This window comes from Dioscorea cayenensis, chromosome 11 (assembly GCF_009730915.1).
Source record: "Dioscorea cayenensis subsp. rotundata cultivar TDr96_F1 chromosome 11, TDr96_F1_v2_PseudoChromosome.rev07_lg8_w22 25.fasta, whole genome shotgun sequence".
NCBI classification, from domain to species: Eukaryota; Viridiplantae; Streptophyta; class Magnoliopsida; order Dioscoreales; family Dioscoreaceae; genus Dioscorea; species Dioscorea cayenensis.
In genome coordinates, this window is record NC_052481.1 from 12,843,511 (window position 1) to 12,851,426 (window position 7,916).

The window sequence follows — 7,916 nt, forward strand, 5'->3', positions numbered from 1 at the left end:
GATTTCTAGCAGCCAGAAAACCACACCACCTACACGGCCATGTGACTCATACAGGCACACATAAGGCCTACTATATGACTCTTTTGGTTCTTCCTCAACTACTTCCTCTTCCCCCTCTATGGATTCTTGTGAAGTACTAGGGCCTTCCTGTAAGTTTGCCCTCTATATCGCGACACTGGGACCCTAAGCGGCCCTTCCCTCTATGGTCTTACCACTGCAGAGTGAGATAGCCTTAAGCTGCTCCCTTGGGTTTGCTATAGTGTTATTTGGGAGGCTTCCTTGAGGTCTTTTAGTATTCGCTCTTGCCAACTGTCCAACTTGATTTTCCAAGTTTTTGATTGATGCTTGAATGTTTCGTAATGTCATACCAAACTCGTCTATTAACATGTTGTTACTAGTCATATACTTGGCAAAAACATCTTCTATGGAGATTTTTCTCTTAAGTTGTAGCTGTTGGGACTGGTATTGGTAGTTCTGTTATCGGGAAAGCCTCTGCTTTAGACCGTGACTTCAGGAGAAGTTAAGATGGTTCTTCCATCCCTAGTTGTAGGTGCTGCTATACGGATTATTCTGGTTCTTCTGACCTCCTCTGATATAGTCATCCTATTCCATAGGATTTACTGCTGAGCTTACAATTGGGCACTGAGATGCTTTATGACCTTGGAATTCAAGCTGGCACACTGACCATTGCTCATAAGTAGATCCAGCTTTCATGTAAGTGCATCTTCTATTGCTGCCAAAGTGGTATCTGCGTCTATCTCATGCAGCCTGGCCATCCTTGGCTGTCTCCCTCTTGAACTCTAGTATGATTCATTATTTGCCATGTCTTCGAAGAACTGTTTGCTTCTTTAGTATACTTGTTACTCAAAGATCCTTCTGCTATGGCGTCAATGATCTACCTAGTATGGTTGTTTAGCCATTGTACAAAATTTGCAATCTCATCCATGAACTGAATCCATGACGCGGGCACCGCTTAAGAAGGTCCTTGAATCGTTCATGTACCTCAAACAGTTATTCTGTTTCTTCTTATTTAAATGCCGAGATCTCCTACCTGATCTTTGCTGCCTTACTTGGTCTGAAGTATCATCGAAGGAATTTCTCCACTAAGTCATTCTATGTCTTGATCGAGCCCAGTGCTAGGGAAGTAAGCCATCGGTATGCCAAACCTCTCAAGCTGAAACGAAAGAGTCACAATCTGATCTCATCATCTGTCACTGTGCTTATCTTGAATGTCGAGCAAATCTGCAAAAATTTCGAGTGATGGGCATTTGGGTCTTCATCCGCTAGGTCATCAAACTAACAAGAATTTTGAATCATCCAAATAGTGCTAGCTTTGATTTCGAAGTTGTTAGCTGCTACTATTGGGACTTGCACACTGAATTCTTTCCCTGTAAACTCTGGCCTCTTATACTCTGACAATATTCTTCTTGGTTTAGCGATGGTTGCAAATTCTATGTTGTCACTATCACTATAGGCTTCCACAACTGGTCTCTTCCGGAGTTTCCTCAACATAGTTAGGCTTCTCTTTGGTTCACTGCTTCCTTCTACTAACTCTGTGGGATTAGCTTTGGTCATGAACAGCCACCTGTGGAAAAGAGTAATGGCAATAATTCTTCAATGTTATATAAGATAATAATAGTATATTAATAAAAAGAATTGGCTAAAACACTAGGATACAAGTTTTCCTAGTATCTCTCGGCTGTGTTCCCCGATAATGGCACCGAAAACTTGACGGACGTGTTATGGGTGTCTAAATTATGCCAATATATAAGCATGCAAGTATACACTTTATAATATAATTGGTCCGTTGTACCACAAATGTACAGGTCATCAAGTAATACCTCGTAGGTGAGCACGAGGGTCGTATTTCCCAGGAACAGCGAGAGGCTCTTATTACTTCCTTTTCACTTAATCAATAGCCTTATCGTTTATGCTTTTCCTTTAGTTTACTTATATAACACTATTAAACAATATAGTTAAGCACACTTAGAAGGAGTTGGGAGCATGTACAATAGGTATCTTGATTATTAATTATGATAGGCGTTAAGTATCAATCGTGTTCTAGGTTTGAACCGAGGAAATTTAAAGGACTATTAGCCCCAATAAGCCATGGCGACTAGTTCTAAGGCACTAGGAACCTAAGATGGAATCTCTTCCACCCCAACCTCCTAGGTTTGCCTTAAGTGTGGGAATCCCACGAGAAGAGACTAATCAAACCCTAAGCCTAAGGGACAATCAATCCTTAATCCAGAAATCTAGCTATGTCTAACCTCTTAAAATATGCATAGATCTATCATGGCATATGCGTCATCAACATAGGATCATATCCTCCTCATCCACATCAACATGTAACAATTAATTAAGAATATAAAATGATTATGAAAACTGGAATAATTTGTATTAATCAATCAAGATTCATAAATAATAACCGGGGGACCTAGACATATAATTCCCCTCGAATTAGGTTGTTATGGAGCCTAACAAGTAAATCATCAAAGAATAAAAAAATCACAAGACTAAATAAAGAATAAATAAGAGTTTAATGTATTCCTAGACTAACTCCCTCTAATAGTTCTCCGAAGATGGGGATTAGAGGATCACAAGATTGTCCGAATCACGTGTGTCACTCACGGCCCTCTAATGATGATCTTTGAAGATGCCTGTCACACACGATCTTCTCCAATGGCTCATTGATGTACTCTTAAGAAATCCGTCGAAATCCATTGGAAGTTGGAAGAAACACCATCTTCCCCCGCTCAGATCTCTAGAAATGTGGCCGCCCTAGGTTATTCGGCAGAAAAGCCTCCCCGAATTTAGAGAAAACTAGGGTATTTATAGTAACCAGCTCCGCTACGGCCTTACCACCGGTTTTGTGATGCCCGTTGTGAGTAAGTTGTTGCTTGGGCTCCAAGTCACATCCTGGCAAGATCTTTGACCATTATGTGCCTTGACAATGACCATTATAGACTTCATAATGGCTGTTGTGAGGCCGTTGTGGCTTCTATGTTGCTACTGGTGAGCTCATATTGCCACAGCTTGATCATGGCATGTGGTAAGTGTAGACAACGTGCGTTTTGAGTTACCATAACGCCCATTATGAGTCATGGTACAGTCTTGATTCAGCAACTTGCTTCATTTTATTTCAAAACATTCTCGAATTCACTTCTTTCTTCCTAAAAGAGAAATAAAAGTCGTTGTGACCAAAAGAATAAAATTTCATACTAATGAGGTGCTAAACAAGTACAATTGCATGCTAAATACAGTGTAAATGATATATAAAATATGACTAGTTTAGCACTTATCATATCATTTGTTATTATATAATTTAACTTTTGTTTTTTAATTTGAGATTAGTTTTAAGTTTCAAACTTGTGTTCTCATTGCCATATAATCCATTATAGCTAGAGCTCAATTGCACATTTAATCACTTTAGTGATGACTTGAGAAACCCACTTATGTTAGATTTACTAAAGTCGAAGGAAGTAGAAGATGAGCTTCGAGGTAGGAGGTGCTCTTGGGTTTGATTAACCCTACCTCCAAATTCCATTGAGTTTAATGCAATCATAGGGCCCTTAGTGAAGTGAGAGATCATAGTTAAGGCTTGTATGGGCATAGAGATCAATTGCCTTGAGAAAGGGATTGATCTACTTTCAGGAATTGGGTTATTTCATTTGCCCCAAAGTGTCATGCAATTGTAGGTAGCTTAGATGATGAAAGATACCACCTTCAAAGCCTTGTATGGGACTAGTTATAGATTAACTTGAAAGAGGGATCAACATGCTTTAGGATACGCATGAGTCAAACTATCTTGGTTAGAGTTCATTAGTTAAATCTCATGCCTTAATGAATTTCTAGGGGGAGCATTCTACGAGTACCTTCTTTTGATTCATTGAACCACATGCCTAATTTTCCCTTGCTTGTGTTTTCTTGTTAATTTCATTTCACGCCATTATTTAAAGACTAAATAATAAGGAAGTGGTTATTACTAGTACTATCGTTCCTCGTGGGATACGAGAACCGCTCACTCATTACTTTATTACGTGATGGCTCATACAGTTGCGATGTACCACCACCGACTTCAATAGTAGAGGGTATCAATTACCGAGAATGTGATTATCGTTTGAAGAGGTGGTAATAAGACGTTCCGAAGAATTGTGATTTTTTTTCTTTATTATACATCTCAAGTATAATTTAATCCCAACATACCAACTTTGAAAATTTATTTAAAATAAAAAATGTTCAAATATAATGTTGGAGATTAAAAAAACAACTCGAGATTATTTTTTTTTTCAAATTTTAAATAATTAAGTTGGAGAAAGAAATTATATTTATTTAAAATAATTTAGTTTTATTTGTTTATTACTTTTTTAAAAAAATTAATTTTTTAAAATTTATATATTAATAGAGTTTAAATATTTCATATTAAAATTTACTTTTTAAAAATAATAAATATTTATTATCAAACAACTTTCATATTTGCATTAGTAAATATTAATGCAAATATTATAAACTTTAATCTATTTGACACATATTAATTAAAAATATTTTAATTAAATGATAATGGTAATATAAGATTCTCACATAATCATAGTAATGTTGGGTAAGTTTTTTTATGGGGCATCAAATTATGGTCCTTTATTTTGGGGTCCAAACTTCAATTTGAATCAAAATGATTACCTAACTTTAATTTTCTTTCACTGGTGCTCACTAAAGGGAATTCGGTCTATTTTTTATGATCTGATGTTAGAAATTCAATATCAGCAAATGAGATGAAATTGCCAGTTGGCCGGACAGTGTGTCATGTATATCATGACAAAAAATTTCAATCATCTACATCATAAAAAAAATGGTCGGAATATCTCTGGCAACCACCCGGTAAAACAAAATTGAAGTTGTGTAACCATTTTGATTGAAATTGAAGTTTGGGCCCAAAAATGATAAAATGTCATAGTTTGGTGCATTGCCAAAAAATTTACCTTTACATTCCAACCATAATATTACTAGCTTCTCAAGGAAATAGAAATTAAGCATATCCCCATTAATATAATTTACGAAACACACTCTCGGTAATCCTATTCTGGATAGTAATGTAAGATTCCATGAACCAAATGACCCATAAAGTGGTTTTAAATTTGTTGCTCAAATTCTTTAACAAAATCTTAAATTTATCTCACGAACTTATTGTAATAAGACTTAACTATTTAAATATATATATTAAATAATTAATTTTAAAAATATTTATATTAATAAATATTTATAATTATTAAATCAAAATAGGGTAAATTTTTGTAGTTCTTTAAAACAATTTTTTAAATATTCTTTACGATATACAACTTTACTACCAAAACTACTCCCATAATAGAAAAGTGGTATTTCATTTTCCTTCCAGTCACAGATTGATGGTTCAAATCCTTCTAATCTCATGGTTGAGGGTTTGTAGCTTGTCGGCATTTATTAAACAAAATCCAAGACCAAGCGAACCTAACAAATGACATCTAGAAATGACTCATTAACGGTGCATTCGGATTGCTAGACATGCACTATTAGAATAGGAATAACTTTCCCCTTATACAGTATACCTACGTCTAGTGTTCAGTAAAGGAATGAATAGCATTTTTTATAGGGGAATGAGATTCTCTCCCTAGCAGGAATCGTATTTTTCTCAAGATTTGGAGAATGTTACTCCCCCTTAGAAAATGACAGGTTTGCCCCTTTTTAATTTAATTATTTATTTGATAAAATTTAACATTTTTAAATTTTTAATCAATTAAAAAATTACCTAATAATAATAATTAAAGTACATAAATTAAATTAATTAATAACAATTTTACCTAATTAATAATCATTTCATTTTCATTTTTTATCAATTATTTCACTTAAATATTTTATCATAATATTTAAAACAGATAAAAGTTAAAAGGGTTTATATATTTAACAAAAATATTTAATTATAATCATTATTTAAATTATTTAATAAACGTGTAAATTCAGCTGCCAGTAAATGTAATCAACTATGTTATACAATATCATTTATAACAAAAAGTAATATTACCATATTTCTCACTTTTAGCTTTTTTCCTCAAACCATTACTATTCTAATTAGGGTTGTAAAATGAACCAATACATTCATTAAAAGCTTAGAGGCTCAGCTTGTTCATTAAACAAAACAAGCATTTTACAAGCCTAACTGTTGAGTTTGTAAGAAAAAAGAGCCTAGCCTAAACACTGGCAACCTAGATTGTTAGGGTTGGTGAACAACTTGTTTGTTGTATCGTTGAAAGCTCATTTATAAGAATTGTTAAGGGCCTCACTTATACTGTCATTCACAAGAATCATTAATAGAATCATTTATAGCATCATCAATATGCTTGTTTACGGGATTGTTAAGAATGTTACAATAAAATTACACATCATTTTAACAAAAATTTAAACAAAAAATAAAATGAATTTATAATTTTCATTAAAATGAATGCTTCATATTATTTTCAAAAATAAATTAAACCTTACTTGACTCTTTTTTATTAGTAAAATTTTATTTAAATTCTTATTAAAATAAGTTTTTCCTAAAATTGAAAATTTTACTATTAGTAGGCTGCTAGTGTAACTAGTTTTAATTTGGGAACCATGTAAAATAAAGCTATTTATACAAATTGACATAGATATGAGCAGTGAAACCATAATGTTTAACTTAGGTTAGATTGTATAGGCTAAGCAAATCACATTAGAGGCATCAATGAAAATGGATGGTTAGTTGGTTTAGGGCTAAACCAACTAACGCAATGATTTTTGGGTTTATGTTATTGGAGTAATTTTTTAATTGATAGAGAGCAATTTTTCATATTGATTTAGGGCTATCATAAAAACAATAATGAATTACTAGAATTCCAATAAATATTACCATAATAGCAATTAAAGATGTAAGGTTAGCTGGTTTAAATCAAGTAATAGTTTTTTATAAGTGCTTGATGAGTCATTATTTTTATAGCTTTTTAGTTGGAATTTTGCTTGATCCTAGAATATTTTGTTATGATTTGATGCTCAATCTTGTTAAATTTCATATGTAGTGTCATTTTATAGGTTTTGTAATAATAGGAAGCAATTTGAGAAAGTTTCAAGCTATATGAAGAAGAAAACAAGGCGAATGAACTGAACATGTCTATGAAATACACCCTTGTAATGTTGTATGTGGCTGTGTTCTAGGCTGTATTTATGCTTTAAAATGTCGTTTCAAGCCCAATGACCAAACAACCCACAAAATACTATTTTGTGGCTGTGTTTAGTAGTTCAAAGACCCCATAATTAATTATAAAGAGCAAAGATGGGAACTTTTTGGAGATCTTTAGATTTGGCAATTGGCTTCTTAGAGAAGGAATTTACTTAGCAAGAAACAGAATTTATGAGCATAGGTTTACTTAGAGAGAACCTGAGCCTATGATTGATCACATGCATAGTTAGTGAGAGCCCGCATCCGTGAATGATCTTCCACAATTGAAAGAGTTTGAATTCATCGCTCATAGCTAGGATGATAAGAACTATCTGAACTAAAGTGATCTAGTAGTGAGGATCACAAAATCGAAATGCATTCATGGAAGGAATGTGTGAAATACATGCCCTATCATGTTTAGAAGTTAATCACTTAGAGATATCGGCTAGCTTACATAAAGAACCTCCACAGTCCAATGATCTTAATGACTTGGTTTAAAAATCCATAAAAATAGAAGTCTTTACTCCAAACAACCAAGGGAAATCAAGTACAAGCACCAATCTCATCTTCTTAATCTTTACTTTGATTGCATTTGTGTTTCTTGAAAGCATATTCTTAGTCTTAGTTTTTTTTTTTTAAAACTTGATCCACATTTTGTTCGGTTGCATAAGAAGGAAAGAGTTAGTATCTAGTACTCAATTTTCTTGTGCGT

At 33.6% G+C, this 7,916-nt stretch overlaps 1 non-coding gene across 1 annotated transcript; it reads left to right on the forward strand.

Annotated features, from left to right (window-relative positions):
• The first annotated feature begins 952 nt into the window (after positions 1-952).
• On the forward strand, positions 953-1,059 carry LOC120272852. Its single transcript, XR_005540387.1, has one exon. It is a non-coding gene; the product is annotated as a small nucleolar RNA R71 (small nucleolar RNA).
• Positions 1,060-7,916: the final 6,857 nt, after the last annotated feature.